The sequence below is a fragment of the Dioscorea cayenensis genome, chromosome 9, assembly GCF_009730915.1.
Source record: "Dioscorea cayenensis subsp. rotundata cultivar TDr96_F1 chromosome 9, TDr96_F1_v2_PseudoChromosome.rev07_lg8_w22 25.fasta, whole genome shotgun sequence".
NCBI classification, from domain to species: domain Eukaryota; kingdom Viridiplantae; phylum Streptophyta; class Magnoliopsida; order Dioscoreales; family Dioscoreaceae; genus Dioscorea; species Dioscorea cayenensis.
The window spans coordinates 28,607,424-28,616,284 of record NC_052479.1 but is presented as its reverse complement, the minus strand read 5'-3'; positions in this window follow the sequence as shown (position 1 = coordinate 28,616,284).

Here is an 8,861-nt window from a genome sequence, read left to right as displayed (position 1 = left end):
ATGTCTCATATTTTAAACTTTTCAATGAAAACTATAATCCTATGTTCTCTTTTTGGAATGACGTCTATTCTTGAATCAAACCCTCTAATCCTATGTTTTCTCTTTGGAATATCTACTATTTCTGAATCAAAACAATAATCCTAAGTTTTCTTTGGTAAATGCCCCTTATTTTTAAATTTTTAATCAAAACCCTTATCATATAATTTTTATAGTAATGTCTCATACTTTTCAATCAATACATAATACTATATTTTTATTTCAAAATATCCCATATTTTTCAATTAAAACCCTAATCCTATGTTTCCTTCTCATAGTGGCCACTATTTTTTATTCAAAAACCCTAACCCTATTTTTTCTAAAAGTAATGTCTCTTATTTCTTATTTAAAACCCTAACAACATATTTTCTAACTGTAATGTCTCCTATTTTACAGGTAGAACACTAATCCTATGTTTTTTTTCGTAATGCCTAATATATTTGAATCAAAACCCTAATATTATTTTTTATTTTCATAATGTCTTCTATCTTTCAATAGAAACCCGACTCCTATGTTTTCTTTCTAAATATCCCCTATGTACCAGTTTTGGATCATAACCTTAACCTATGTTTTTCTTTTCGGAATGTCTCCTATATTTTCAATCAAAAACCTAATCCTTTCTTTTCTTTTCATAATGTCTGTTATTTTTCAATCAAACTCTAATCCTATGTTTTCTTATAGTAATATCTCCTATTTTTTATTCAAAACCATAATACTATGTTTTCTTATAGTAATGTCTCCTAATTTTCAACCAAAACCCTAATAATATGTTTTATTTGTGAATGTTTTCTAATTTTTAATCAAAACCCTAATCCTATACTTTCTTATAGTAATGATTAATATTTTTCAATCAAAACCCAAATTCGATGTTTTCTTTTCAGAATGTCTCCTATATTTTCTTTTGGCGGAACAACCTGCGTTCTGTAGATCTAATCCGGTCGAGATGATTTTCGTTTACTAGGGCATAGGTGGTCTAAGTTCCTATGACACCGAGTCTTTCTGGCCACTACAAGAAAATTGACATTTTGCGACCAAATATTTGCTATGGCTCCAAACAACCCTTGCAAAATGTATTTTTTGCTACCAATATAAATTGTAGTAAAAAAACCTATAAGCTTTTGCTACAAAAATTAAAGTCATCTCAAAACCTATAAGTATTTGTGACTATCACTTTCTTTGGTCACAAATACTATATTTTTTTGCAACCAAGAACAATATCCATTGAAAAAGGTATGAGTTTTGGCGACCAATCAAAATTTTCTCACAAAAACAAAGTGTTTTTGCAATCAACCAAAATGCCATCGGAAAAACTAAGATATTTTGCGACAAACAATAATGCCCTAGCAACAACAATGAGCTTTTGCAACAAATATTGATGGTCGTCACACCAACTATAAGCTTTTGCAATTACAATTAACATCATTGCAAAACCTTTAAGCATTTGCGACTACCACTTTTTCATTGCACATACTATATGATTGTGAGATCAATTGTCGTACTGGTCAAAAATAATATGATATTTTGCAACCAACAATAATTCATGTTGGAAAGACAATGAGGTTTTGCGACCAACCATAATATGCCCTCACCAAACTATGAGCTACTGCCATCAACATTGATTGTCAATCGCAAAAACTATGAGCTTTTGACACAATCGCAAAAATTGTGCGATTTGGCAACAATATAATTGTCAATCGCAAAAACTTTGAGTTTTTGACACAATCGCCAGTATCAACGCTAAAATATGAATTTTTTGACTACCAATAATGGAATCACAAAACATGCAGCAAACATGGCTAACATCGATGCAATAATAATAATAATAATAATGATTTATCTTAAAATTTTGTTATAATTAATAAATCTGTATGTTAATACTTGATGCAAAAATCAACTCTCCATAAAATTTTTTCTTACTATAGCTATAATTAGTTTATAGAAGATAGTTTAGTTTTTTTTATCATATTTTAAATTGCACCCAAGAGTAACTATAAAGATAATAAAAGCACAACAATATAAATTAAACAAATTATGGAATTATAAAAATAATTTAAAAATATTTATATAATAGACAAGAAGAGATTTTAATTTTAAAAACACTTATAATTCCTTTTCTCTACAGTACTTCCTCATTATTACTATAACAAAAAAAGACCATATATCTAAAACCATAGTATCTCCTTTATCTTTACTTTTAGTTTTTGTTATATTACATTAAATCCTATTAGATCTAAAAAAGTGGAAAAACTTATTGTTTAGCTTTTAATTCGTTTTATTGTATGGTTTTTAACTTAAACAATAATTCCATCAATAAGTTTTTTCAACATATACTTAAATTTTATAAAACCTTACACAAATACTGAAGATGGAGAATATTAAAATTTGTTCAAATACTACTAATTTCACAAAACAAAATTATTATTCCCTTTAAACAAAATTAAAAATAATTCAAAAAATTACATTAAAAAGACTCTCTTGATTCATATAAAAGATCATAATAACTAATAGTAATAAAATTGATATCTTGTGAATAATGATTCACATTAACAAACTTATATGTTATACTGCATCATAAGACTTATATAAAATATACCCAAATTCCACAGTCCAATGTGGTGGCCTATGCTGCATAACATCCCAGTAATAGGCCTAGTCCAAACTTTAAATAGATAAATAAATAAATAAATAAATCTTAAAGAAATTTAAAATAAAGAAAAATATTTATTGAAAAATAGGAATCAAAATAAAACACTAAACAAATCAATTTGGTTCAACCAAATCACCTTCTATATTTATTTTTATCAAACCACACAAACAATAAATCACATATTTATAGTTTATTGACTCTAGCAGATAAATCCCTCGATTTGTAAGAGCTTTTGTCATTTTCATCTGCTCAGTGCCCTAGATTTGGATGAACCATGTAAATCTCTGTGTTTTTCTTTTGCTTGTTTGCTTTTATTCTTGCCTTTTAGTCATAATTATTAGAAGGAATCACATAGGATACCTAATTTTTTGAATAATTTAGATTTAATCAACATTTAAAACATTTGTCTTAAATAATTTAAATTAATTATAAAAACTTTAAAAAAATTTAAAAATTTCTATTTAGTTTTATACTTTAAAAAGTATGAAAATATTATGGAAATAGGACAAAAATACAATAATACAATTAAAATCGAGAATAAGAAAATTTTCTCTTTTGGTTGTATGTATATTTTTGAAATTAATTTTTTTTCTTTTTATAGTATTTAAAATAAAGTATAGAAACTTTTACATTCTAATGGTGAAATTATAAAATTCCATTAAAAAGTTAATATTTTTTATCTTGGGAAAGAAAACCACTTTGGCTTCTATTCCTAATCTTTTTACAAGCCATCATCTTCTCTGCAGCCGCCTTTCTTTTTTTTCTTCTCTTGTCCGACGCTGTTTGCCCTTCTTTGGGTCGCCAGCACTGGCGACAGCCCAAAACCTCACATCCGGCACTGATCTAGCCACACTCTTTAGCCTTTGTACGTTGTTAGGCCTCCGAGTGCGTGACTGGCCGTGTTGTTATGACCTTGCTCGACGTGGGTTGGTGTATCTTGCCGTGGAGGCTGTGTTGTCTCTATGAACATCTCCGGCCGTCGCCGGACTCGACTTGGCCGGCGTAACCCCCGCTTCGCCGTGGACTTGCTGCGCAACCTCACTTGTCTTGAATCTCTCCTGGTTTCTTCTCCCCTATCGGATCCCGTACTGGTTTGGCTCTAGTCTCTCGAGTCCCTTCTCCGTTCTTGTTCTCTCCACCGCTACCATCACCGGAGATATCGCTTCGAGCCTCTCTCAGCTTTCCAATCTCCGGGTCTCTCTCAGGTATTTAACTTCATAATCAATTGACTTGATCAACACTTGTTCTTAATATTTTTTGGATTTTTTTTTCATTATATACATATTAAATGACCGTGAGATAATATGGATTAAAGACACTATATTTAATTGTTTGTTTTAAAATTGTTTTTATTTTTTATATAGATATAAATTAATGCAATTTATGATTCCATGGCGAAAAACTTTTTAGAGACCAAATTATTAGTGAAATAATTATCTCTCTGTTTCACTCCCTAAAACATAAATATTTCCAACTAGTTTAGAAAAATATTACTCTCCTTATCCATCATTTATGTGGCTTTTGTCTTTTTGCTTTCATTGAATGCAATTTATCCAATTAAAATCCTATGATCCAACTGATTCTAATCCCAAATAGTATTAGGTTACCAGACCACAAAATATATAAAAAATAAAAAAAGAAAACACACACACACACACACTAAAACAGATATTACACTGAAAGCTCCAACCACTTATTTGTATTAGCTTGTTTCTACAACATTATGCATGCTTTCTTTTCTTTGTTTTATTTTCTCCTTCTTTGTTTTTCTATATATATATATATATATTATGGTTTTTCTTGGGTATTATTTGATTTAAAGAAAAGAAAAGAAGATCTATTGCCAAATAGGTAGAAACCTTTGCTTCTCGTTTTGTGTTCTACCTATGATCATAATGTGTGTATGGTATCCATTTCTCTTTCATGAAAGTCTTTCTCTATAGAAAGTTCTAGTTTGCAGCTTCTAATTATTAATATATATATATATGTATATATATATGATTACAATTTTATATGCTCACCAAATTTTGATTGGAAGATCACAAAAATGGAAGAGGAGATGTAACAATAATATGAAGCTATATATGGTGACGGTAGTACATGCATTTATCCTAGAGTACGTGCATGTATACGTATAAGTAGGCTCTTTTTATTCCTTGTTAATTCCATTGATACGTACCTAACTACAAAATCCCAAAAAGATTTGTTTTCTAACTTTTTTTATGCTTTCGGTTGCAAGTGTTCATAAGAGGATAACCATATAAATTGTTCAACTTAATTTTTTAAAATTAATTAAGATTGAAGTCACCATGAAGCACATGATACGAGAGATATATCCTTCATTTGAATTTTATTCATGTTATCATGCTTTAACTTTTACGTGTATTTTATTAATGGGATTTCAGTTATATTTTATTTGATAAGAATGGGATATGGAGTCGGGTGGAAGCTTTTATTGGGCTGGGGCAATGAGCTCTACTTTTTTTTTTACTATCATATTCCCTAACTTTTTAGACTAATGAGACCTTTGTTTTGTATCAAAAGGTGAATATATTAAGGCACTCCTCTTTTTTTACATATATATATTTATTTATATATTTGTCTTGGGGGACCTAATTAATAAATCTTTTAGTGAACTTGTAATAACTTATTATATTGTTTGTTTTTGTTTCTTGGACACACAAGTAGTCACAATCTGCGTTGGGGTTTGTCAAAACTTCTTTATCATATTGTGACATAATATATAATAAGAGAATATCTGTTATATTCAAACACCATATAACTCAACTTCTACTTAATATAAAGAAAAAGAGAGTTTTTCATAACTTCTACTTAATATAAAGAAAAAGAGAGCTTTTTCATAAACACTTGTCGGTAGTCCATACCTACACGTATATATATACATGTCAAAGACTTCATAACTAAGTGCCAACATGGGTTGTTACTTCCCAAGGTTTAATTTGAGGTTCTCTTTTGCTATTTTCTATGGAGTATATATATGTAAGTACATATACTTGGTATAAATGTATACATACATAAAATTCAACAACTCTTTTCACCAACTAAACTCATTTTATTAATGGGACAAGACAAAGATGAAGTGAACTCATATTATTATGAAGTGGGATTTCAGTTCCATTTAATTGTATATATAGAGAACATTGTAATTACCAGCTTTTTCACATATCTCTTCAAATCACATATTCCATTTTTTCATTATAAAACAGTTCGCAGTGGTATTTCTTAAAGTGTTGCATCCCATTTTGTGTCAAATATATTTAATAAGTGAAACCATCATTAATTACCCACTGTAGACCTATATACATGCTATTACAATTATTGCTAAATATGCCCAGTTGTGTTTTAATATATATATATATATTTTTTCTAACTCATGATTATTATTATTGTATTCAGATTATTTTTGCAAAATAGACGTAGAGCAAAAATTGAATGCAGTAACAAATTTTGAAAAATTATTGAGTGAGTTGATTCATTGATGCTAATGTTGGTTTCTTTATTGTCTTATACTCATATTATTTTCTTTATGAGGAATATTTTTAATGCTTACATGCTATACACAAACTTTTTTCACTATTAATTTTAACCATTAGACAGTCACTTATAGTTTTTTTATGGGAACATGCAGGTAAAAACTGTTTTCACTAAAAGATAGCAACAAGTTTCATCTTTTAGAAAGGTAAGATAATGTTATAGCTCTAATTAGTTAGATGTTCCCATCATATAATTCAAGATTTGTTGGTTATGCATCAATTTTATTAATGTAGATATTTATAACCAAAGGTTCTTTACAAATTATTTTTTAAGTACTGAATATAGCTAAATATAAATTGGTTATGGCAGTACAATATCATGACAGGGTTCCTTTATTTTAAATTTTTAAAAAGCTATTATATCTTAGTATTTTTTTTTGCATAAAGTTATTATCTATTTACTAATTTGAAATTGATTACAACATCATGATAAGGTTCCTTTGTTTTAAATTCTTGAAAAGCTATTATATCTTACTGATTTATTTGGTTTTCTCTACATGAAATTATTAACATGTGGGTGTTTCACGTATTACCAATAAGTATATTTACCAAGATAGAGTAAAAACCTTGATATTACATGCTCATTATTAATATTTGTAAAAGAAAGTTTAAAAAGAAGTGATGTTTATATGGCACAGGAAACTGACGACAACAACTTCAATAATAAGAAGCATTGTAGAAATTGAAATGACTCTTGATAAGTATTGGATTAATCTTCCTACCATATCATGCATAGAGTATTTTAATGGTGCTGAAAATTTTCTTGCTTATGTATTTGATCATGTGAAAGATGAAGACATGAAAATTAATTGTCCTTGTGTGGATTGTTGCAATAGATATCGACTAATTAGAGAAGAAGTCCACATCCATTTATTATATAGAGGAATTATACGGACTTATAACTTTTGGTATTTGCACGGAGAAGAAGATAGTGATTGTGAAGACACTGATAAGTTGGGTTATGAGGAAGAAGTATATGAGGTGGATATGAAAAAAGTTGATGATATGTTTGATATAATTGCAGATGTCTATCCCCACATAGAAGATGAAAGAGAACACAATCCTAATAACCCTCAAGATCAAAATGAAGATGCAAAAAAGTTTTTCAAATTATTGGATGATGCTAAACAACCTTTATTTCCTGGTTGTGACAAGTATTCTATCTTATCCTTTGTGGTGAAATTAATGCATATCAAGTGTATGAATGCTTGGAAAATAATTCATTTAAAATGTTGCTGACATTGTTGAAGGATACAATTCCTATGTGTAAAACAATGCCAAATTCAAACTTTGAAGCAAAGAAAAAAGTTAGTGATCTTGGTTTGCATTATGAAAAAATTGATGCATGTCAAAATGATTGTATTATATACTACAAAGAGCATTTAGATGCAACTCAATGTCTGGTTTGCAGCCTTTCAAGATGGAAACCAAATGAAAGCAGTAATAGAAAAGAAAAGAAAAATTTTTCAATAAAGTAATAAGATATTTTCCTATTACACCAAGATTACAATGACCTTTTATGTCTCCAAAAACAGCTAAAGATATGAGGTGGCATAATGAAAAATGAATAAATGATGGAGTCCTACGTCATCCAGCGGATGCAGAGTCTTGGAGAAATTTTGACAATATTTATAATTATTTTGCTTATGATCCTCAAAATGTAAGGCTTGGTTAAGCTATTGATTGATTCAATTCGTTTTGGAAATATGAATATTGCTTACAACATTTGGCCGGTTATTTTGTTTCCTTATAATCTTCCGCCATGGATGTGCATGAAAGAATCATATTCATTTGTAACTTTACTGATTCCAGGACGTAAAGGCCATAAATTGACATTGATGTATGCATGAGGCCATTGATTGATGAATTGAAAAATCTTTGGGAATCCGGGGTGGATACTTAAGATGCTTCAATGAAAGACAATTCCCAAATGAGGTAAGCACTAATGTGGACTATAAATGACTTTCCTACGTATGGCTATGTTTCCGGTTGGAGTACTCAAGGAAAGCTTGCTTATCCTTGCTGTAATAATAAGACATGGCAATATCATTTGCGGAATGCGGCCAAAAGGTGTTGCATGGGACATCGTCGATTTTTGCCACTAAATCATAAATGGCGTGAACAAGCAGCACAATTTGATGCTACAAAAGAAAGAAGAACTTCACCAAAATAGCTAAGTGGTGATGATATTTTTAACCAACTTCGTCATTTGAAGCAAATGGAGTTTTGGAAAGCCGGGAAAAAGCAAAAACTTCCTAGGTAGGGAATTGAACATAATTAGAAAAAACATAGTTTTTTTCAATTTACCCTATTGGTATAACCAAAAGTTGCATCAAAACTTGGATGTGATGCATATTGAAAAAATGTGTTTGACAATATTATTGGAACACTGATGAATATTGAGGGTAAAACCAAAGATTCATTGAAGGCACGTCTAGATTTACAAGAGATGGGCATTCGACAACCACTCCATCCGAAAGAAGTTAATGGAAGGATAATGCTGCCTGCTACTTGTTTTCATTTCAGAATGTCTCCTATTTTTGAATCTAATTTTTTATCTTTCATGGCCTTTCAGAATGTCTATTATTTTTTAATTAACACACTAATCCTATATTTTTCTAATA